Consider the following 26,287-nt stretch of genomic DNA (forward strand, 5'->3'; position numbering starts at 1 on the left):
TTTTTCTTTGGTTTCCCATCTCTTTTATAAATATTTAGTATTCTGTACATCTGTGGTATGTCAGCTGTACTTACTTGTTGCACTTAGCCCCAGACCTGTGCAGGCCAGAAGCAATGAAGTGATTTTCAACCCTTGCCTGAAAATTGGTTATAATTTAGTAATATAGTATAATAGTATAAAGTATAATTTAGCAAGCAGAGGTCCAGAGTCTCTTGCAGTTGTAGCTGTACAAAATAACAGAAAAACACCTCGGCCACAAAAGCTTAGACTCTAATAGATAAGAGGAGAGATTTTGTCACAGTTCCTCATGCATAAAATGTGAATAAAGAAAAACACTATCACTAAGCCAGGAGAATACAACTAGTCAGTATTTAATCTAGATTTTTTGAATCCCAGTCCAGGGCTTTAACCACAAGACCATTCTCTCACATCCAAATGAATGTGCTACACATTACAAGTCTAAATGCAAACAAAAATATCTGAAAATCCTGTTGTGTAGGAAAGTGGCTGGGATTCAGTCTGTCAGCTCTGTGAGTTCACATGTGGCCTAACTCACTCCAACCACATAAGCTTGCATGTTCTGTTGTTGTGTCTATGGTAGGCAGTAAGCAGAACTGATTTTAAAGTCACTATGTACAATATTGGTGCTTACTAGAAGACAAAAGCCTAACTCCTGGGTTCTGCAACTGCTAAAACTAATGGTGACCTGCAGGAGAAGATGTATTACATTTTCAAGAATTCATCCCTGCAAAGTTTTGCCCTGGAACTGCCAAAGAAAGGGACGAAAGCTGGAACAGCTTGCTGACTCAGCAAGCCTCCATGGAAGTCAAGTTCTGCAGGAATTTCTCCATGATTTCAGTGTCAATTAAAGTCATGTTATTTTGCTCATTTTAGAGCTCACTATTTTTAGCTGCTATAATCTAATTGAAGTAGTAATGTGATTCCCATTAAATGACCCCCCCTTCCTCAATACAATAAGCAAAGATGATTGCCTTCAATGAACTACATCATCCAGTCACTCTTTATATTAGAGATAATACAAAACTCCCATGCTGTTTCCAGAATATATTTTATAGTTAGGACATGTAGCCAGTAGCAACATGCTAGACTGAAGTTCCAGGGACACACATATTTATCAAGGAGGACCTGGCTATGATTTTGTAAAGCACGGATTCCCTGGGGAGAATGTGTGGGGTACTGCAGTGCCTCAGGGCAAACTGGTAGAGCCAAGGAATATATTTCTGACTGTGCTAGAAAGATGCCCCATGCAAAGTCCATTAGGCAGAACAAATACAGCTCTGTTTTACGTGATGCGAATGGATTCTAAGGGCACATTACCGCCTTCTTGTAAAAAAGGATGTTCTTTGTGACCAAAATTCCTTAGCATACTGCACACTGCAGCTAAACTGGGGAGGTCTCCACACAATATCTCTGTTGTATTTCTGTGGCCAATATGTGGCACTGCAAAAGACAATAGCAGATGGAGCAATCCTCGCTGAACAGCAAATGGGATTATCTTTCTTTAGGCTTATAATATTTTCATAATTTACTGAGTAGAATCCAACTGTCTAGGCTCTAATATGTAAGGCATTTTCGAAGAGCAGCTCCTGGGCCAAAAATGTTTAAAAGTAGCCCACAATTTGGCTTGAAGATTCTGTGATGCACTACTCCACAGTGATGCAGTCAGGCAAAGCATCATTTAAGGATCTTGTGTGTGGGATGCATGAGAAAGACCAGAGCCTGTTACTGAAAACCTGAAGTATTTTAGGAAGGTTTCTAATTTTTATTTGCCTTATTTCTTTTGTACAACATAGTTATCTCTTCCACTGTTCACCTTTCCCATCCCTGTGGGATGAGGAATCTTTGTTACTATGTAGAAGAGCAGTGCCTAGCAGAATGAATAAAAGACAAGTGATCATAATATAAAATACTAACAGTCTGCTCTTGCTCAACCTCTAGATTAAATAGGAGATTGGCTGCAACTTGACAAAAAAAAATTGTGATATAAATTGTTGTTGTTGACCAATGCGTTCCTCAGTGTATCAAGTTCTTTATTTCAACAAGTTCCCCAAAACGACAACTCTCCTCCAAATAAGATCTAACTTTGATGGCAAAATATCAAACAATTTTCTTCCAGAATCTGTCTTCTCACAGTTTAACCAGCCCCAATTGCTTTAGGCACATATTTTCTGAACTAGCAAGGTCCTGATTGAAGGATATTTTCCATAGACCCATCATGCTATTATCTGAGAACTGTGCTGTTTTTTTTTCCAGAAATGCACCATCAGCTGAAACTACCTGATCAGAAAAGAAATTACTGTTTGAACAGTTACTACCATCCCAGAGAATTTAATCAGTCCCCTAATGGGCAGGACTGTCACTAGGTCTAATATTACTGCATTTCAATAAAAGATGGGGAGTTTCAGATAGACCTCTTAGAAATATGGGACAGCATCCACCTTACATTTCAACTTGCTGTGTAATAACCAGGAGGGACAGGCACATGTAGGAATCAAGTGAAAGTACTTAGCTGGATCGACTTGGCTGAGATTGTCTATATCACAATAAAATTAAGTCAGGTATCTTACAAAACTGGTTTGTTTGGATATGTACAAAAACACATACAGTAGGTTGTATTTTGTAAATAGCTGTTATAATATATAGCTTTAAGGTTCCAGAGTAAAGGCCCCCAAAGCCATCTTTTTAACACTGTAAATAATGAAGTTTTTTAAAGGCAAGGCTTTTTTGCATCATTCTTGCAACAATACAAGGAAATGCAACAAATCTGAAAGCAACATCTTTGCTGAGCTAGAGCTACTTTGAGACTATATCAGTGGGCATATCACATCCATTTTGTGCAGAGAGCATCTTTAAAAGTGCTGGGGGGCAGCTTTGTTTCCTTTCTTGGCCCTTCTACTGATGTTGTGAATAATGGTGCCACAGCCATTACAACCACCTTTATGTTATGGATGCCTCTCCACAAATAAATGGACTGGTAGGATCTGCATATATACCACATGCTATCTGAGAAAGTACTTGGATGCTAGTGACCTTGTTTCAAAACCAAACAATAACTTTATAGACTTTTCATGTCCACCAAGATTTTGAATGTTGTGTGTTAGTATTTGCTGGTAAGAGGGGCAAAATCTTCATGGAGTTCATTTTTGGCTGATGAGTGACAGCAAAGGGAAGTTCCTGTTAGGCTGGCAAACTACAAGGAAGACTACAACCCTCTCCATAACTCAGCACAGCTGGCAGGAAACCTCTCTTGTTCTTAACTTTTGATTTCCTTCTTAAGAAAGTTTAGTGAATGTGCTTTCTCTCCAACTCTTCCCTTATCGCTCCCTAGCCCCTCACAGCCAGCCACACACATATATGTGCATACACATACACACATGGTCTTTCTTTGGGTGTCGTCTGTTTTCTTAATTTAGTTTTTAACCACTTCAGCCTGTCAATAGAAATATAAACAGATCTGGGTTGTAAGACAGCGCAGTTGGAGCTGAAAATCTGATATCACACAGCTGCTAAAGTTTTTGTTTACTTAAACTATGACAGATCCTAATCCTTCCAGTCAAAATCGTGCAAGATTTATGGAGATTTGTGCTAAGGAAACAATTATATTTTCCTAGGGCAGTTATGTACTTTAAGGGAAGAATATATTTTTTTTCTGTTTCCAAGTAACTAAACATGTAATATGTAACTCAAGGCAGGTAACCACGATATGATCTTCACTTTTATTTTGTTTTCTTATGGCAATATAAGCACAATATTGATTAAACAGAAATTATAGTTGGACTTGAGCTCCAAGTCTGCCAAATGCTCTGTACTGCGATGCTGTGCCTAGTACCAAAGACTGAAAGGAGAAAAACATCACTAGTGCAATTGGTGATACTCAATTCCTACCTCCAGAGCTGTAGTTCCTTGTTGCATGTATCAGAGCTCTGGGAGAATTTATGAGTACAAGGACTGAGAACAGGCATGTAGGGATCACTGCAATGATATAAGAGGACCAGTGGCTATTTTTAAACTCCACTGATACACTGATAAATCCAAAAGACTTAGAGCTCTGGTTCCATTCACAGCAAATCAAAACAAGACATCAGGCAGATTGTACAGAGAGGATAGTTCACTAGGAGAAACACAACAAGGAGACTGTTTTATAAAGGTGGCTGGTAAAGATACTTAGCACCAAAAGGGAAAATTGTCAGTACAGCTTTTAAAAGTTTCACTAGCAGAGGAGTACAACAGAACCTACTTCCACATAATCATTAGCAAACTATTGAGGTATTTGCGACAGAGTTTTGATAGAGATATACAGGGTTTTTTCCTCCACGCAGGGAAGCTACTTGTTTTTGATTTTTCTTGCTGCTGGCTTTCCCTCTCCTCCATCTTCTTGTTCACTGTGGAGTACTACCATGGTTCCTCCTTCCAGGAAGCAAAACATCTGTCAATCACTCATGTTTACATGAGGTTGTACTGCAATCTGTGCTCCACAAATTGAGCACTCCCTGATCAATCTGCTCTCAGGAAAAGAGCTAAGGAAAAAATACTACTTTCATGATATCTCCTTGAGGACAGGAGGAACTTGGGTAGGAATTATACAAGAGGTAGATGTCTATTGCATCAATGCATTTGCATGAAGTATCTGACAAATGCTCTTGCAGTAGAGTAAAATGTAGGAGGTCCAGCTTATGATGAGAAAAGAATTTTAAAGAAAATGAAAATACTGCTTCATTGCAACAAATGCCCTCTTTGTTCATTCTTCTTCAGCCAGCATCCTCTGTGTGAAGTTGCTAAGGTCATCTTGTATAACTAAGATGCAGTACAGAAAAATGGATTATCGTGTGCTCAGTCAAATGTTACCACTTACTTTCCAGAAAGAAAGAATGAACCCACCTAGCCTGCTGGGCAGAAGGACATTAATGTCTGTCCTTTTGTTGAAACAGATAGAAAGATTGTGATCTTGTAATAAGAGATTCAAGAGGTGAATGATTATCTGGAACAGGTGGATGGGGAAAACATACTTTGCCACTGACTAGCGTCTCTGGACAGGAGTTTTCCATGAGTGGACTTCCGTCTTGAGACTTTTACCTTCAGTGACACTCTGTAGAGAAAAATAATTCACAGATGCATGCTGAACTCTTCTGTTGAAGCATTCCCTCACTGCTGATGGTTAGGGTGGTGGAGAGAGTCTTCTAAAGAGGAAAGATTGTGAGAATCTAACTCATAGTAAAATATATGTAAAAAAAACAAAATTCCTTGTGGACTGAAGCAAGGTTGTGAGGTTGCCTTGAATGAGAAATCAGAAAATTCCAGCAACAGAAAGGCACAAAAAAGCAGCATTTATTCAGACCGCTGTTCAAATGCACCTGCACCTGTCAGCCTGTAATAGTTTTGTTCCAGCCCTACAATGACTTAAGCTATTTGCTTTTCTGCAAACTTTGGCAGAACACTGGTGTATCTTCTATATGTTTATCTTTCTCTCTGTAGTAGCCTTCTCCAGAGTGAAAAAACATTAGCTAAAAGTGAAGATAAGAGAAAGACAAAAATTTTCTCATAAAGGCCTCATAGGAGGAATCACCAATATGATACAACTTTGTCACCAAAAGGATACATGACAAAAATACAGATGATTAGTATATCTGCTTCTTAATCCTTCCTTGTCCCTAGTTCCCATATCTCTCTATCTCTCGACTGGCCTTAACCCACAGGTCTTAAACATACAAAACTGAAAGGAAAATTATAGGTGAGTTAATAATAATGGAAAAAACAGATAAATTATAAAAGTGACAACAACTTTTGTTGGCATTTAGAAGCCATTAGTTTGAGTTATAATAAATATTTATGACTGTATAAGGGTGTTCAGGATTGATTTGTAGGACTTAAAATGAGATCTTGGCCTTAACATAAGTCCACAAAGTTTGACAGAAAGTGTAAGAAGCAAATGAGGAAGGAGAAAAAAGAATTTCAGAAAAGCTTCTATACCAGAATATCAAAATGACTACCATCACAAAGTTCAAACATTGATTGATCATAAAAGCCAGTGAAATAATTTTTCTTCAAAATTACTTGAATAAAAGATCTGTTCAGAAAATAATATTTATTTCGACTCTAAATGAAATAAACTTTTTAGTCTTTGCTATTATCATCAAGTCTTAAAAATTGTATTTTTTTTGTTAAATACAACTTTAAAATGTTTCTTTCATCTAAAACCTTTTCTGCAGAGATTGCCTAGGATTTTTATTTATTAGTCCTCATAGTTAAACATTTAAGATATTATATTAACTGCTTATTAATTATGTAATATTGTTAAGTGACAAGGGCCTGTAAGCAGAAGTTTAACTACACTAATGCAAAGAGGTTTACAGATGCAATTTCAATACTATGTTTTTCTACAGGGCAGAGCTAAAGATTCAGAAAATATAAAGGCTTTATATTTTGAAAAATACGAGAACAGCTTTGACTCTTACTCATAATGATGACTAGTAACAGACAAGTTTTAGTACCTAATATTTGTCAGTATGAGTCATTTAGCCTCCCAAATTCACCCTTCCCTGAATCATCCCCATAACTGAACTGGTTGTAACGTGGTGCTTTTCACACTGTCAAGAGCAGTTTGGGGTTGAGTTGAATCTGAAAACATGAATTCACCATTTCTAAAACATGTGGATGTTGAAGCAACTCCTTTCTTTCGTTTCAGTGTGGCAATATTACATTGAGCTATAGTCAAAAAAAGGAACAAAGATAAAATAGATACTAACAAAGTCTACAAAGGGCAGAGTGTTTGGGGTGTGCTAAATAATGAAGAGGTCAGGTAACTTATACAGAGTGAACTGAATCTTCTGATAAACTGCATATGACTGTGTTTTAGCATGGCCAAAGGTAGAATTAGAGGGACATAAATTGTTACCGTAAGTACAGGATGGGGCATCATTCTCATGACAAAGAGTGAGTCTGAAAATGACCTTGGGCTATTGCTGTTAATAGTCTAAATATGAGTTTCCAGTGTGGCACTGAAAAAAATTAACTAAAGATTTTCTTCATTGCTGATGATCTTGCATACTACAACACAGTGGTTTTGTTTTGTTTTGTTTTTAATCAAGATTGGCCATTTGTAAAAAATACACTCTAGTTCAGTTCTCTTAGCAATTTGGTCAGCTGTGGAGAGCCCAAGCAGTGAGCTTACTACTTCCAAGGACCTAAGCGGGCAGGGAACTGCTGGGAAAAGATAGAGCATCTGTCACAGCCCTGTTCTGTAACACCGTAGGTACATCTGACTCGAGGCTCTTAGTGTCAGCTGAGATGCAGGTTGTCAAAACTTGTATTTTCAGCCTTAACTCAGAAAGGAGCAGATCGCTTTCTAATGCAAGGGCATAGTTTAGAATCTGAAATGTTTGTTTTATGTGGAAATGTGTGGAAAATTACAAGRTACAATAAATGCTTTAGGGAATTGCCTTGCCACTACTGCCTCAAGATTAACATATCCATAGCACAATTTGGAGTTCTTTCCATCACATAAACACCACAGCTCAGTAAAGTCAGAATGCCACACTAGCTACAATTCTCAGCTAATAGTATTACCTGGCTTTTCCTGTTTGTCATGCCAACAGTTATTGTGGGTCAGATCATGCAGTATTACAAACAAATGCATCCCCACAGACTTAAACAGAACTACACTCACATATTCATGAGCACTGACCCTGTTAGGCTTGCTTGCCTTCAACTTTAAGGTCTAACAGAAAACACTGCTGAAAATTCAGGAGAGGTTATAAGGTACAAACAAACAGGGATAAAGAAGAGGGAGTAAAGATTTTGCAAACCCTAATCCTGTGATTCTGTTTAAAATGGAGAACTAATTGCAAACTGTCTGCCTGCAATGTAAAAACTGCAGTGCAAAGCACATTTTCTGTCAGGAAGATGACTAAAACGCTAAAGGAAGTGCAGATATTAAGACTTAAAAGTTAAAATGGAGTTCTGATTTTAGTTTCCCTTTCTCCCATTCAGCTGGGACAGAGAAAGTCGAATTTGAGGTGATTAGGCTTTTCCTTGGGTCATTACTTCCCTACATTATATCTTCATGTTTTAACCCAAAGAATTAAGAGCCCCCACCCCCCCGCCACCCCTCCTCCCAACAGCTAAAATCTACTGTTTGCCTCAAGAGAAGCTTCTACATCAACTGTTTTAGGTGGGTTCAATTCTACCAATTTATTGAGTTGACCTGTGGACTCCTTCCCCAGAGAGTATCCCATATTTGGGAGAAAAAGCTATCTTCCATCTGTTAATTTGTGTCATGATTATACACCTTATTTTCTATTTCTCAGGACATAATTTGTGTATGTTTGTATTATGGTATCTTTGAAGTAGCTACTTGCAGAACTGGAAACAGCATGCTGCTATGTAAAATTCTCTATGTGTCAATGCACTATGTTGTGTAAGGTATAACTGTTTTAAGTCCAGTCACTGAGTTAGGTCCAGGTGATTTCTAACATGATAAGAATAAGATCAGCCCTGTCAGACTGTGGATCACAGGTAGCAAAAAGGTGCCACATAACCATCATGGCTTTCCACACTCCATAAAACTGTTAATTATGACTAATACTTAATTCAAAAGTCACCCCAAATTCTGCTTTATGTAGTCAAAATAGTAGCTAGTAYGTAACATGGGAAGGAGAAAAGAAGACAGAGCTAGACTCTTCTCAGTGGCGCTCAGTAACAGGGCAAGAGGCAATGGGCACAAATCAAAATACAAGAAATTCCATTTAAACATGAGGAAAAACTTTTTTACTGTGAGGGTTGTCAAACACTGGCACAGGTTGCCCAGAGAGGTTGTGGAGTCTCCATCCTTGGAGTATTCAAAACCCGACTGGACACGGTCCTGAGCAACCTGCTGAAAGTGACCCTGCTTTGAGCAGGGGGCTTGGACTAGACAATCTCCAGAGSTCCCTTCCAACCTCAGTGACTCTGTGATTCTATAATTTAACATTCCACAGTCATGTGGAAGGTTTCATGTATGTATATGCATTTTGAAGAGTAATGAGGAGAATAAAAGTGCTATTTAAACTAGATAGGGAGGAAGTATTTGCAAACACCAGGGATTTTTCAACTTTAAAATATTTTTTTATATGGATGTGATGAAGACTCCATCTTCTGATTTATTTATAACAGCAGAAGTACACAAGACTAGATGTTGGACAGGACTGTGGATGAACAATAAATCATATTGTTTAAAGAACTACTGATTCTTTTTAAAGTGAATTGACTTCAGCCTTCTTCATTTTCCACAAAAATTTGAGCAAACACATTTCCTGGCTCAATATTCATGGAAAACAAATATCTATTTTCATTGTAAGGAACAATATCACGTGACATTGGTAACCAGTCATAATTAAGCAACAAACCTGAATGTTAGAATACTGGTAATCTAGCTGCAAAACTAGGTCAGACTGTTCAAATTCAAGTAACAAACAACCCCTCCCCAAACTGATCATAGATGAAATGAAAAAAAAAATGATTTCATATACTGTGTTCTGTAAGATAGCTGTCTAGTTCTACCTGTATGAGACCAAACTATATTAACAAACAAGGCTCAACTATGTGTAGTGGAGTACCAGTTCTGTACTCTGTGTGATGTTTATCTGGTTAGTCCATGTAATTCACTCCAACAGAAAAGTCAAGGAGGGGTTAAAAGAAAAATCAGCGCCAAGAAGCTTTGTCTTCTGGAGATGTACAATAGGGTACTTTTTACTGTGTCCAAATTCACTTATTCATCCCAGATAGAACTGTCTCAAGGGAGAAGGAATCAGCAATCATGGGCTGCTAGGAAGCAGTATGGAATACATCAATTTTACAAGAAGACAGTGAACATTTACTGCTGGATATCCCACTGCTGGTTGACAGTCTGACTTATGGAGTCCTATTAAAAGCTACTATGAGTTTTTTCAAGAACTTCAAGTTCCTTTTCAAGGCCTATATGTTTTAACTCTTGGGGCTCACTGCACTTTGGCCTTGTTCCTTATTATAACATAACCATCCAAAGTGTGCTATAAATGTCCACAGATGAAACCACTATGTCTTATCATGCAAGATGTGCTAAGCAGCTATGCAATAAGTTCTATAGAGACAGTGGCTTGACAGTAATGAATGAAATGACAGACACTGAACATTAAAAATAGAAAAATATAAGGAAAAAAGGTTGAGTTTGAAAAAAATAGAGAAGGCTTGTGTCTCAGGAAACCAAATACAAGGAATATGAGAGCTGCACTTTTGAAGCTCTATGCTTTCCATTCCCTGCTATGACAGTTTCAGTGTGCCAAATATCCATTCTTCAGCTTTAATTCTTCTACATCAATGAAAGGGAACTTGGAAAGGAGGCAGAATGGGTGAAACTCCTGAGCTTAGATATTCCAGAAAAGGAATGAGGGCTTTAACTGTAGCAGCTGGATAAGAAGGGGAATTGATTGGGCAAGAATCTCAAGAATGGAAGTGAGATAGAGAGAAGGTATGACAGGATGCAGAGCGTGGGGTCAGCAGGGTCAGAACCTCTGTGTGTTCCAGTAATTCTCCTGGAGCAAGACAACAGCCCATCTCTGAAGGCTGACCATCCAAACTTGCTTATGCTTGTTTCCAGCTCCTACTGAAACGAGTAGGTCTTTCCCACAGACACAAATGGGAGTTAAATTAGGTTCTTAGTGAAGTAACCTTAGGGTGATGCTATACACTGCCCACTCTAGTTATTTTTCAACAGCTGGCAGGCTTCAGGCAACAGCTGTCTTCTCACTTTTCACACTTCCCTGGTCTTATCTCTACCAGCTTCTGCTTTTGGCTCTTATCAGTCACCAAATGTATTAGGGGCTTGTCAGAAAGAACACTATGGGGTAGAGAGAAAAGACATGATAAGAAATGTTTATGGAGAGAGATGCTTCCATGAGATATTACTCTAGCTCCTGAGGAAGATGGGCAAGGTCCAACGGATTGCGCTGAGATGTTTGTATCCTTCATGAAAAGAAACACTCCATCTACCCTCCCCAAGAGCACTGAATGATTACAGCTCTGCCCCTAAACCCCAGTCTAGATTCTCTGCACTCTGATCCTATCTCTGGGTACAACCACCAGACGAACAGGTAAAACAGCACAGGCTCTAATGCGAACTGCGCAGGCTGCACATAGTTCTAACCATCCCTCATCACAGATAATCACTAATGAGAACCAGCATTCAGCTAAAACCAGCTCATGAATGATGAACACCTGGATGACCTGGGCAGAATACATGGTAGTGAACAAATATTTTGGTGTGCCTGTAGCTACTGTGCAGTGCCTTTCGTAGGAGGCATGTATGTTCAGTAGCTCCGTTCAGTCTAACAGCAGAGAGCTCCTGGATTCTTTGCTGATTCTAAACTACCACTTAGCAGCATCCACAAGTAATTCTATCACCTCCTGATGGTCAGAAGACTCAGCTCCAACATAATAGGTATAACCATGGGCATTAACTGCCTTTGCTGCCATCCTCCAAGGAAAACAGTACAACATTCACAGATGAGATGCTACCACATTTCAAAACCTCAAATCTACAGAACCCTGCAGCACAACTCCTCAACAAACATTGCTGCAGGACTTTTGGATTAGAACTGGCTTGGGCTAGCTGGCTCAGAGGACAGGCAGAATTTGCCTAAGTCTGCAAGCACTGTTATTGAGCATCTTCTGGAAGATCCAAAACTGCTGAGAGAAGGTGAGCAGCTAACCACTCTGCTTTCTGGCACAATGGAACTTTCTACCAGAAGAGCATGGTTTGTAAGTAGGCAAAACAGAGCTTTCCTGGGTTATGAGCTGAGTCGAGACAATGTCACAGGCTCCTGGCAGGGATTAAACCTCACTAGAAACTTCCTCCCATTTCAAGTGCAAAGTACCTGTATCTGACCTGATTTCTCTGACATTTAAGGAAAACAGTTGCTAAACAGAAACACTGCTTTACAAGACCAACCCTGGGAAGAGAAGGAGAGTGCAAACCACAAATGTATGTCTTGAGAATGCTCAGATTCTAAATTATATGAAACAGGTGCAGAACCGAACAGAGTAGAGGAGAGTGACTGAGAGAAAGCTTTCCTTCACTGTGGGGGCCATAAATCCACCATCCACAGATCTGGGAAGTACCTGAGTGTAAGAGAAGTCTGCTGTAGCAATAGAGTTGGCAGAGCAACCCATAGTAAACTTTTTTCCCTATCTTGACAATCTAGAGGAGTGTGACTGTGGAAAGAGATGCACATGGATCTTTGCTGCTCTGTGTTGCCAAATAAGCCCTTGGGGGAATCTATGGATTATAAATAATTCCATGGTAGAAATCACCTCCGCTGACTCTTCAGTATATGGGATGCAAAAGTAGCATAAAAGCAACTTGTGGCTTTTATGTCAAAAATCAAACAGAGATAAAATGAGGAAAGCCTGCTATGCCTCACAGCCTGTACCTATGGAAACACACCTCTCAGAGTCAAAGCATACCCTGATGCATCCTAATGTTATTGGAAGTAGAGAAAATACCACTTTTATTTCAATTATTCACTTGTCTGAAATGGAATATTATTTTGTGGTAGTTGCATAAAATGCTCAAGTAAAATTGATTTTTGTTAAGTATTTCCCCTAAAAAATGAAGCAATTTTCTCCTTTTCCAATCTGCTACTCAGCTCAAGACTTTTGGTACAGAAATTTCTGGCTCTTCTTCTCAGGCCTAAGATGTGCTAAATTTCAAAATTATGATACATTCCAGAAATGAAAAACAGTAGAAAGAAAACTCAAAGCTACAGTTGCAGGGGGCTATGAAGGATCTTCCAAGGTAACAACAGACTAATGGTAGAATTTACCCTTCAGGCTTATTGAGTCTCTGTATGTAGTGGGGTTCCTGGACTATGGCTCAGTCAAGGGTTAGGGTTAGTGTTGAGAAAAAAAGACAGCCCTGAACTATGGCTGCTGGTGACTGGAAAGGAGCTGCCAAAGGAAAATGAGGGCTGCAAAATAAATTTCCCTTGAGGAATTCTTAGTCTGGGGAAGGACTGGACCGCTTTAGTCTAAAACTTAGCACAGGTTTATGGTTAGAGTAAGGGTTGAGAGGAAAAAGAAAGCCTAGAGCTACTGTTGGATCTGGGCTGGAAAGGGGCTGCCAAAGAAACTGAGGGCTGCAAAAGTAATTCTCCCATTAGGAATTCTTAGTCTTGGAACTGGCTTGGGTGCCTTGTGTACAGTTTAACCTAGGGTTAGGGTTAGGTTTGAGGGTTGAGAAAGAGAGAGAGAAAGCCCAGAGCTAGTTTTGGGAGGACTGCAAATAATCCTCCAAAGTAAACTAAGGGCTGATGTCAGAACTCTCCTCCCAGGTTTATTGAGTTTCTGGGTGGATTGGGACCCTGAAACAGGAAAGCCAAGGACAAAAAAACTAAGCTGCCAATTTCCTAATTCACTTCACATTGCTCTTTTACTTCTGACTCAGAATTGCCATTTGTGATGCTCTGTGTAATTTTCCAGGGTGCTGGCATCTTCTATAACCTGCATTGCATCCCAGCATTCTTTTCCAAAAGGAAATTCATAAACAGTACTGAATTTGGGATATACTAGGTCTGTTTAAAGCTCAGACCAACTGATAACATAACCACTCAATTTCTTCTCACTTTTCCACTAGGATTCTTGACTTGCTATCAACATTACCTCTATCCCATCCCCCTGCCACCCTCTGCTCTCTGAAAACATACTGAAATCTAAAGTTTCAGCCATTCTAGGAATCTCTCCTGACTCTTTTTTTTCCAATCTCCAAGAAACCTGATCCACCAGATGGGTGGGAGAGCTTATTGTTTTTTCGTCTGACATCTGGATTTCATTAGCAGACTCATGCGTGCTGAATCAGGAATGGGARCTCAGGAGAAAGCAGATGAGAGTTAAAATTATGTTACTTCTAAAAAAATGCCCCATTCTCCCCTCCAAGTTTGCAAACAAACACAAAATATGAGTCACATTTAGCTCAGCATAAGCAATACAGCCTTTATTAGCTGTACCAACTTACACCAATGTTGCATGTTGCGCCTCAAGCAGCTACTGAGGAGGCCATTGTATTATTTACTTACATATGTCAACATTATCAAAAAAACCCTTTCCAACAGTTTCAACATTAACACCACCACTTTTCAGGTTTACAGTAGGAGTCTTCTGTCTCCTGTTTAAATAGATTCAGTATAGTATGAAAGAAAATAACTTATCACAAACCAACCATAAAATTACTTTTAAGACCTGCTTCTCAGGAGACTGCTCTTATTGATATCGGCAATAGGAGGAATTTTGTAAAAGTTTAACAGGCAGCAGCAGGAGCGATAGTATTAGTGGTGTTGTAACAGTCATATTGTTGTTAATTACCATAGCTTTCATTACTGAATAATAGAATTATTAATATAAGCAGTACTTGTCTGTCAGTCCTATATGTGGTGCTATGCTAACAACCCAACCCCTTTGCATGATTGTTAGATCTTATCTTTTTGCTAAGCCTAATGGTTGCAAGTATGCAACATTCATCTTTACAACCTTTCCTATTCATCCTCGCTCCCTCCAACACACACTGACCTCTGGCTCTCATGCCACCAGTGCCACACTGCCTAGTTAGAGAGCCCTGTTTCCTAAAGGCACCATAGCAAAGGCAATAAATGGAGATGAGGAGACTGAAGTAGTATTTGCGACTGGATCACACAGAGGAAGAAACAAGAAGCTTTCATTCATGTTTTAGAAGATCACATGGGTGCAGGGTAATGAATCAAACAAAATTATAAAATAGCAAAAAGCTAAGAGGGCAAAAGTATTACACATGCAGGAGAAAAGCTCAGGCTTATGCACTCCCCTGCAATTCTCTTGAGGAAACCTTCATACAACATTAAAACAGGCCTTTGTCCTCTCCTCAAATCTTCAGCATACACATTTAGTGTGCAGGTATAACTGCTATATTTAGGTAGGAGAATTGTCTACATTACATCACATAGGATACAACTGCACAGCATTCTCATATTAGCAGGAAATTGATACAAACTTTCAGACACCACTGCAAAAGTTACTGGCACATTCTAAAATCAAAGTAGTTATATGCATTTCACCTGTTGCGGGCATATAACCACCAGAGGACAGGAACGAAGTAGCAATGTTACATGATGAATAACCATTTTCAAGGGAACCTGAAAAACACTGGGCCTGATCCTCCATTTTCCCAAGCTTTGTGTAAACACTTTGAAGTGGCAAGTGGAGCATAAAATCCAGTGCAATCAGAACGGTAGTGTTTTGTCCTCATGTAATGGGTCACAGAGAATCAGGCCCAGACACACCTGAAATTATAGGAGGAATTTTGGTGAGAGCATGATTCTTGGTAAAAATAATGAAGACAACACCCCAGTTTTAAGCCTTTTGCCATTTAGCTCTAATCTTAACCAAAACTTAAAGAATTCTTTCTTAAGGAAGTCGTGGGCTTGTATTTCAATTTGAGAATACAAAGTGCAGGCCTGCAGTGACTATTTTTAAAAGCTTTTATTTTTTTTTAAACTATTTAAACCAATGTCTTCTTTTTCCTCTGTTGATGAATCTCCTGGAGAAGACTTCTGGTGCACAAGTTCTTTGAAAGGAGCCTTTCTCTCCCCTACATTTTTGCTTTCCTTTCTGTCATTTTTCTCGACTGTGTAATAAGGCATTTAGGAGTAAGAATAACACAACTGTYACATAAAACCATTTCAAAAATCATCTCTCCTCTCATGAATTCTTCCAAGGGTCAGCTTTCCACCTATGTAAAGTGTAGTGATGAAACACCTGTACTGCAATGTTTGGGAGGGTGGGTAGCTGAGTCTACACTTGGACTGGGTGTTCTTTGCTGCCAGATGGTGTAGTTACACTTGCTCAGGCGGAAGTACTGATTTTGTCTGGACTGTAGCAGAGTTTTTTCTATAGTTGTACACCTGCAACATGGGTTAAAATTAGAAACAGACTTGAAACCAGTAGTTTGTATATGAAAGCCTTGAACCTGGGAAATTTTCAGGTTTACTCTGAACTCATGTCCAAAATTATAGCTTGAGACTAAGTCTAAATCTAGTCAAACCGTGCTCTTTCTTTGCAGAATGAGAAAGGAGTTGTTTATTGGATTCAGGAGCATAGAAGTTCTCAAAAGGTTCTGCTGTACTCCTACGCACATTTATGTGCAGGCAGAGAATGAGTTAGAAATGAAGAGTATGGAGTATCTTGTGAAAAATCAGTCTCAAATCTGAGGATAAACTAGTAAGCAAGATGATTGCGTCACCTCCAAAATGTCTGCTGTTACTGCTAAAACCCCCCAAATGTTTCAAGTTAAGTGCCTATCTCAGGGTTTTATCACCTGAGCTAATAATTTGGCACTTACTACGGCCTGACATGAAAGTTTTTTTCTTTTTTTTCCTCTAATTACCATATGAACATTTTAGCTTTTCTGCCTTGTGGAGAAAATTTGCAAGAAAAAGCCAATTCTTTAAGGAATAAAAGACAAGCTTCTAAAATTTTGAAATTGTCCCTTTAAATTAGAGTATTCTATTAATGACAGCACTTGTGTCTCTGGACTGAAGTTATCTATTGTCAGCTCTTTCAGTTTGACAACTGAGGAAGTTATTACATTTCTGTGACTCACATTATACATCTTTACAACCTAAATATATTGAATTTCTGTGTGGAGTCAGAGCTAACACTTCCAGAATATAAACAGAAAAAAAATATTGCACAAGTGATTGCTTAATGGTATTAATTTTCAGGAATCAGCTTTTTTTGATATTGAAAGCATTAGGAATGGCACTTATGTCAAAAATCAAAATCAAAATAAATACAGTTGTTGCTCTCACTTTAATTTGCAAGAAAATTAGCATGACCTGTAACTTCAGTTAGCTTTGAAGCCAACAGGTCTTCAAAGTTTTCAAGTTTGCTGTTTCAGAAAACTTAATAGACACTGTCCTTTCCCAGGTATGCACTGAGTGGTGCTGCTGCATCAAGGAACCTGCAGTCAGTTTTTATGCCATCTGCTCTAGAATACCATTAATTTAAGGCTAAAACATGTGACTTTTACTGTGTGAGCAGCAAATGGCAGCTGTATCAAAACATGCTCCTTCTGGGAAGCAGTAGTGATTGGGGAGCTACTTTAAGTGGGAACTACTTTAAGTGTATAGGGAGGGCCTCTTTAGGATTACAAACTGAATACTAAACAAGTCCTTGAATCTTAGCATCRCTGCCAAGACTAAATGTTTTATTCTCCAATATGTTCAATGACTTCTAAAACAATTTTAATCCCCAAGTCTYCCTCTGTAAGCATGGGATTGCGGATTGTCAGTGAACTCAGCTCATATAAAACACTATGTAGGTATTCCACTGCTATTCCAAAAAGCATCACCCAGATAATTTCATCAGATTGCATGATGCCTCCTGATCTTGACATATATGAAGCTGACATTCATGCATGAGTACAGAGTGAAGACTTGTGCTCCTGATCTATGCAATGTTCTCTTCTCTCCCGCTTCTGACCAAACTCGTTCAGCCAGTCCTCTCTCTTGAAAGATATGTAAAATCCTACAAGGCATAGATGGGCATTAGGTACCTGAGCAACTCTGTTCACACCTGGTAGTAGACCTGTTTTATAGCTATAAAATGGGCCATACTTAAATATATAGGCTCCTTTTGCCTTTACTGACATAAGCCAGATACAGTAGTATCGTACCAATGCCTGTGGTTAGACATCAAAAGGGAAATGGAAGAGGCTTAATCTACCTTTCCTACCTTAATTTCTTGAGGGAGGTGAAGTAACAGGARGGAAAGGCAGGACTGATTGGTACATCTTCACAACAGGAGAAGGGCACTCCTGGAGTGGATTTGTGTCCTCGCAATCTACAGACTGTCCAGGGACAATCAGAAAAGTAAGGAAAAGTTAACTCCAGCTGCTAGCTATTGCCAATAGAAATTGTTGCTCTGCCCTTGGTGCTTTGCTCTCACTCTTCACTGCTCTATGTGCCAGCTTCCTCCTCTGTACAGTACATTAAAAGGAAAAGGGAGGGAGAGACAAGTCAGTTCACTCCCCTGACAATCACTTTCTCCACAACAACCAGAGGACGTCCCATTTACCTGACATCATCCCAGCTTCTGCTCAGACCTTGTTGGCCTTCTTTAATTATGCATGAGGATTATCAGAAAATGGAATTTTCATTTATGAGAAATTGGGAAATGGGATTCTCTTAAAGCAAGGAACGAAAGTTGAAATATTGATATATTTAGTAGATGTGAATAATTTCAGAATTTCAAATGGAAATGCCAAAATAGAAATGCTCGTTTGAGCAAATGAAACTTATGAAACATTGCTAAACAAAGAATGTTTCTTCTGCTGTAGATGTCCACTTACAATTCTTGTTTCTGCTTTTTGGTGAAACATTTTGTTAAAACACATTTTTCCTAGGGAAAATTCCTTCTGAAAAAAGTGATTTGATTGACTTTCTAAATACAGATTAAATGAAAACATATTTTTATGGGAAGTATTTGTGCATGAACATTTTGACCAATGTTATTTCCAAGGTCTAGGGTTTTTTTCACATGTGTTGTAATAAATGCCTATGTTTTCTTCAACTTCTATGTTTTAGCATTATTGTATTCTGCAGGAATATTTTATTTAAAAGCTTGGGAGGTCATCTAGCCCAACCTCCTGCTCAAAGCAGTCAACACTGAATTCAGACCAGGTCTCTTAGGGCTTTGTCCAGTCAGATCTTGAAAACTTCCAAGCATGGATGGAGATTCCACAACCTATATTTCATGCTAAACCAAAATACTCTGCTGAAGTGAGAAAACATGATTCACTTCATCTTGCTATTACTACTTTGTTATCAGGGCAAATGAGGAATTTATAAACTAAAGTGGTTTTGACCTGGTAGCTCTTTCTCCACCTTATCTATAAATCAGCTTGTGGGAGAGCTGGAAAGCAGACATCACTTTCCCTCTTGAGGGGAATGCTTGCAGCATTGGTTTCCAAGCTAAGCACTTAATTATGGTTTATCAGGAGTTTTACTGCAAACAGCAAACACCAAACTGTTCATAAATAGTGCTCAGATTTAGACCAGTGCAATAGCTATGTTCAGTCTACTTCAAGGAAGCTGATAAAAGYCTCCCAGTGGCCTACATAGGATTTGGATCTGGTCTGCTGTGCACAGTTTTAAAATATAAATTACATATGTCTAAGATAATTAGTTGTATTATTAACATGCAGATATACATCCCATTTCCCACAGCAAAATAGTTTGAACCTGTATCAGTAATAAGGACCGTACCACAGCTATAATGGCTTAGTGATGGTACATAAGGAAGAGTTTGGTTTTGGCTGGTCTTCTGAACTTTTGGGAAACCATATGTAATGTAAGTGTCCTAGACAGGAAAGGGACAGCAACAGTTCACTAGATATTTCTGTTTCCTTTTTCATTTTCTAATTTCTTTTATTCTGGTATGTTAGGGTTCAATATCTTCTTTCCAAACACCCAGAGATTATCAGACAACTGGATGTAAATGCTACATATTATAGCCACAGTACTAAAACTGGTACTTTGGGAGCATGCTCTCAAAGCAGGGCTGCTTGGATCCCCTCTGCTCGCATACAACTGTCCAAGTTACTTGTTGCTTTGATAAATGGTTTAAAGGAATGACATGCACAGGTTATTCAGAATTTCCAAAACAGAGAGCAGTGGGTGTTTTTTGATGTTTCAGACTTAAACAGCTTGAATTACCAGAGGTAAAATGAATGTTACAAAATTACAGCCCATCATACTTTTGTTACAAGACTTCTGCAAGTCTTGTACAACAATTGCATATAGTGCAGATTAACAGGTTTTTCTGCCTTGAAATAGAGGCATACAGGTCCCTGTCAGTAACAGCCTTATTCAAATCAGTGGTACTGTACCGGAGATGATCTGAGAAAATGCATCCAGTTAACCTCACAAACTCTGAGAAACTTGGCAGGATTAAGCTCAAGCATATGAGAAAAAGCAAAAGTAATCTGCAATAAATTTTGAGGTATATTTGAAAACATAAAGTTTCAAAGTGACTGCCTGTGGTAAACACTTCTTAAAAAAATCTTAGCCAAGTCCAAATCATCTACAATAATATTATGTCGGTTCAGAGTGGAAAAATATGAATAAATGATAGTAATACGTTGTGTATAAACAGGAACATTGAGAGCCTCAAATTGCTTCAGTATGTCATAATGTGGCAGTTTTATATGTGTATAGGTGTTTACAAAATCAACACCTGAGCATTATAACTTCTTATAGAGATATATGTAGATAAAGAAATGTGTGCTCTATTAAAGGGGTTAATGTTTCAAACCATATTTTAAAGATACAGAACTGAGGGGCTAGAGATACATGTATTTGTTTTCTGTAATACCTCATATAGTTTGAAAACAAGTGCATGTAGTGCAGATTAATAGTTTTTTCTGCCTTGTAATAGGGGCATACGGGTCCTTGTCATTAATGGTCTTATTCGAATCAGTGGTACTGTACCAGAGATGAATTTAGCTGCTGTTATCTTTTGTTATATAGCCCATATTACCATTATATGTGTAATACTAATTTTGGTGACTCAAATACCATTCTATTCATAGCAGGCATTGCACTGTCTGGATTCTATTATTTTCTAACCCTCTGAGCTAATGGAACTGAAGTATAAACAATCCAGACCTGTACAGCACCACATCGAATGCCCACAAGTACACTCCTACCAAAAGCTATGGTGAAACCTGCAAAATTGCACCATATAGAGTTTCAGAATTCTAAGAGAGTGTATAGCTGACCCCTCATCCTATCACTGAATAAGAATACTGATACTTCGCTCAGTTCACTGGAAAAAAGTTGTGTTTATTTGGAAGCCATCACCAATCTTTCAAAAGACTACTGTTATATGTAGCAACTGTCAGAAATTACTATTTTCAGAGTCCATTTAAGATTTTGCAAAGTGTGTGATCTCCTGTAATTTCAGAGCTCTCTGAAATATCATCTTTCACTTAAAAAGAAAAATACATTTCAAGAGGTTTGTGTTTGTTTTGTTTTTTTTTTAAATTAATATCTCTGAACCACAAACCAGCAAGTTAAAATCTTTCCATTATCTTTGTAAAGGTGACAGATTCTCATCATTGCCATCTTAGCCAGCCTTTGGTATCTGGAGAAAGCACAGCTGCAGATCCCTTGAATTTTGAGGACATTTGAGATCCCTTGTGCTCTTCGCAGTCATAAGGCACAAGAAAAATCAAATTACTGCTTCAGGCATGAGAGCCACTGCAATCTGCTAGCCAGCTAGCTGCCTGTTGAACCAGCTCTGTTGCCGAAGAGTCGCTATATCTGACCACAGGGAGGGACAGCTCCAGGGCAGTGTGATCAGGCAGACCAAGCTGTGAACTAAGAACAAAGGACTAAACTCTGCTTGACACTGATTTCTTCCACATCCTGTATAAAGCCACAAAAGCAAATCTATCCAAACACAAGCAGCTACAGCAATTACCTGCTACTCTCATTGACTTGAATATGTGTTCTCAAGCTACTTTTACAGGATCTGATTCAAAGATCACTGCCGGCAATGTAGACTCCCATTGTTGGCCTAAGTAATATGGATCATGCTCATATTATTTCATTCACAGGTCTAAAAATACTATGCAAAGTGAGGGTAATATAATTTCCTATTACATTTGTATCTGTGGTAGTATGTATATATTTCTATGAGCATGCATATGTGTGTTCCTCTAAGAGTATAATGTAAAATTGGGAAATATATTAAGTAACAGTTTTATATCTCCCAGGGGCTGCACTAAATAGTTGTAGTGCATCAGGGCTCTGACAGCATAACTGTGATATTTTGTTTCACAGTGTCTCCTGATGTGAGAGTTCCTTGCCTGTGTAGAAATTTACACGAATTGTCAGCAAGATTTTTTCTGAGATCTTGGCACTGATGCAGGGATCGGAATGGTCTCCTTGTCCAGCATGCAGAACAACATAGCTGGAGCCATGGCTTTTGGGAGTGACTAGCCCTGCACATAGTGTTACAAAAGGACTCACAAGCCCTTGGATAAGATTAGGACAGAGAAACAAGTAGATGGAGCTGGTGCTTGGCAGAAATACCAGGCACAGCAGTTTGACTGGAAATTTTGAATACAGAGATGCTTTGCTGGAGCTCTGAGCTTGCACTCTACCAGTACGAACTTTGTTGCTGCCTTTGCCTTGAATCCATTACTGCCTAAAACAACAAGAGGAAGGACATATGTAATAAACACTGTCTAGGATCTGTGTCCACATATTTCTTTTCCAGTGGGGATTTAGAACCATGCAAATGGTTCAATCGCTTACCAGCTTCTCAAAACTAGAACTAGGTGTTTTATCCACAAATGTCCACATACACTTTACCTAACACAACACATATACTTACCTAATATATACTTACCTAACACAACACACCCAAATATCAGGCACTTTGTGCATATTGTATCTATATGATAGTGTTATATAATATGGATTCCAGGTCTGCATTTTGGGTGGCAACATCATGGAAGAGTTGCAATGTCAATAACATTTTTATATGGTAAAACAGCAACATTCATTTTGTATAGGCCATATGTAATACAAAAGAACCCAACGTTCATACTTTGTAGGTTTTAAAAATACAGGGTGCAGTGATAACAATGGGTTAAAACAGAGAGTATAACTTTTTTTAGAAAGGTCATGTATGAATTCCTACATCTGCTAGATAAATAAATGTCATAAAGAATCATATATCATAACTACTACTTGCCCAGAGTTCATCATTATTTGTCTTGGCCCAGGGAGGGAAACCTGTAGTTATAATGCAAATGTAAGATGTAGACTGGCACAGCACCTTGAAGTACACAAAGCACACAAAGTTTTGACAAATCTTTATGTGTGTATGTTTATATGTCATGCACCTAACCATCTGTAAACAATGAGATAATAAAAATACTCTTATTACTTGTTATTTAAAAAGAAAAAAATCGTATATGTGATGGCATTGTCAATGACAATTTAAGAGAGAGTATTAAGTTTAAGAGCACTGATTTTGATCTTAATCCTCTAATCATTCTTCAGTTCATTCAAGTCAATGAGAGTTTTGCATGTGAAATAACACTAGAGACATGAGAAGAGAAAGATGGTAACACCTAAACTACTGAAACTCAAAAATTAGTTCAGAGAAAATGCAGATATGCTATAAAGATGATACTAAAGGCAAAAGGTGCTGTGTTTTTATATGCATAATAATTACAACATGAAGAAACCTGGGGTACAGTTTCTGCAAATGTATGCAAGTCTGAAGTGATGAGCTCTAGTCATAACATTGCTATCATTTGTGGTAGTTTCTAAAACAGAAACCACACTGACTACCACTACAGAGCACACAAACTATTTAAAGACTAATTAATTCCTACACTCTAAAAAATAGAAGCTTGCAAAATCCCCTTTCAGTTTCCAAACAGACCATTTTGGATAGAACATCAAACAAACTGCAGATACTTGAAGTATTGCAATACTAAAGCTCGTATTTTTTATTTTTAATTTGACTTTCTAAAATATGATGCTCACTTAAGGTATAAATCTAAATAGATTCATATCATTTCATCAGTATGGTATGCCATCAACTTCTACAGCAACAGGAAAAGAACGTATGCCTTTATAGTGTTTATAACAAGCAGAATAAGGGAGAATAAAAAGTCTCACAGTTATTATGCAATTTCTTTGTTATGTAGGAAAAATTGCATAAAATTGCATAAATTGCACTATTTCAAAATCTGTTTCTTATTAGGCAATTACATAAAATGAAAAAAAAATACTGTATTATTTACTGATACACATTTTGTCCAAATCAGATTAGATTATTTATTTTCTCTATCCAAATTTAAATACTTCAAAAATACTAAGCTACATCTCTTTTTTCAATGTTCTTTTTGTAAAAGAACTTTCATTTTTGACAGCACTAGAAGAATTAAATATCAAAACCTAAACTTTTATATAGCGTATATAATATTCAAATTAAGAAATCAGTTATGGCCAGAAGGACCGGTAATGATACAGGTCTTTGTAACAAACACCTGACCCGGCAGTTGGAACTCTCTTCTGCTGCACGTGCTTTCCAAGCTATGAAGGTAATTCATGCACACAGAATCATCCCCTGCATATCTGATCCCAAATTTAGAGTAAATAAGGGAAGTGCTTATGTTTCTGTGAAAGCTTAAGTGTGCCTTTATTCAAGAAAACACTTAAATGCTGGCTAGATCTAACAGGACAATAAAACACTTTGACTACCACTTGCTTGTGTTAGAAATCATCACTAAAGCGTAACTAATTTCAAACCACCTCCTCCTTATGTATGATATGAAAATAAACTTTGACCCACAGGAACAGGTATGCATGCATACAGTAAAAAGCACAAGTGAGATCTAATCTGGGATGCCCTATATACTTGTTGTCATGCATGTTCAAGAAGATGAAAAGCACACGAGAATGAACAGGAAAACTGAGAGTCTACCTTTCACGAGGAGACTAAGAAAACCTGACTCAATTAGTCCTACAGAATGAACGCTGAGAGAGGATACGATTGCACTCTATAAATACATCCTGAGATAAACACCATGGAGGGAGATGAGCTATTTCAGTGAAGGACAATGTTGGCATGAGAACAAATGGATATAAAGTAGCCATGAGTTACATTTACCCTGGAAATTGGAATATTTCTAATTATCAGGGGACTTAAGTTCTGGAAAGAGCTTTCCATAACAGCAGCAAAGGCAAAATACTGAAATGCTTTTCAACTAGAACTTCATCAGTTCATGAAAGGGACTGTCTGATATAGCCGYCTGTAACTGTAGAGGACTGGGTGCAGTGAACAAGCAGATGCCTTCCAGTCCTGTATTTCTTTGCAGATTAGTTAACGAGCTTATAAGCCAGCCATAAAGTATGCTCTGTAGGTATACTATTTTTATTTCCTGGTTCTCAAGGAAACTGAAGACCTTACTGGTGAAATCATAACTTGTGTGTAAAAATTACATAGGATGTGCGATGTGGAAGTAAATTAATCTTCCTTTGTGAACTGTAGGGKTTTTTTTTAGATTTTTAGATTTTCTAATTTTCATTAATTGTTCTTTAATGTCCAGTGCCTTAAACTGTAAAAGTACCTGCGAAATAAAGCATATCTGCTTCAGCACTGTTGATGCATTCCCTTGGGACCATCTGTGCAAGCTACATCTCAGTATGTATTGATCATTTGGGGACCTGTTGCATTCATTTGATTTTTACACAGCATTGCACTGTCATCTTACACATTTCAGCACTGTATTTCACTGTGAAGCATATTTAGTGGTTGTAGTTCTAATCCCCTTGTTAAGTAATGTATGCTATTACATAGTCCTATCTTTATGTTTTGCTCTAACATGCTAAACAAAGTGCATCAAAAACCGAAGTATGCAAACCAGTGAATTTTTATTCTTCTAGTAAGGAGAACTTTGTATTTTTTTCCAAACGGAAAACTGATTTATTCAATATAATGAAAAGTAAAAATATTTTCAAGTGCCACACTCAAGTCTGCAAAATATACTTATGTTCCACAGCTTCCATTAAAAATAATAAAAGATATACAGCTAAACTCCATGAAGAAAAAAGCTTAGTCGATGCTTAACAGCAGTAGGAGTGCACTCAGTTAAAACTCATCTGACGTTAGACTTGATTTCATGCTGATCTTGCTCAGCTGGCAAATTCTCTGCTGCCTGTGTTTTAGTTTTTATATGTCTGACATCCTCAACTGTCACAAACTCTAGTTAATTCTATGCAGATTTTTTTTGCTGAAAATCACACATTAAGAGGGTAGGAGGTTAAAATGATACTGAAGTAGTGTGCACATTTGTATTTCTAGAATACTAGTGGCACTTTCTTTTCCCTGGGACTCTATACAGAATACAGTTGGAGCTGCAAAAGTTTAAGCCAGCAGCACAACTGCATCCTGCTGAAACTTGAGAGGATGGAGAAACCTTGCACATTGTGCCTTGGAACTTCAGAAAAAAAATTGCAAATTGGTAAGTGGTGTTAGTGCACACTGTTTTATACCTCTTTTCTAAGGAAACAAATATTGCCAGCTTTGCCGCTACAAAAAAAGTTCTAGGAGTCCAAGATGATCGCATCTTGACAAATATAGCAAACCTCTTCTATGAGACAAGGGACATTTTGCTTCAGATATGCTTGCAGCTTGTCTTATT

At 38.1% G+C, this 26,287-nt stretch overlaps 1 protein-coding gene across 1 annotated transcript in view; it reads right to left on the reverse strand.

Moving 5' to 3' along the window:
- ZCCHC24 (zinc finger CCHC-type containing 24) overlaps positions 1 to 26,287 on the reverse strand; it is a 117,836-nt gene that overhangs the window by 70,471 nt on the left and 21,078 nt on the right. The gene's annotated exons all lie outside the window — the stretch shown is intronic.

The sequence above is a fragment of the Apteryx rowi genome, unplaced genomic scaffold, assembly GCF_003343035.1.
Source record: "Apteryx rowi isolate R43461 unplaced genomic scaffold, aptRow1 scaffold_52, whole genome shotgun sequence".
Lineage (NCBI taxonomy): Eukaryota > Metazoa > Chordata > Aves > Apterygiformes > Apterygidae > Apteryx > Apteryx rowi.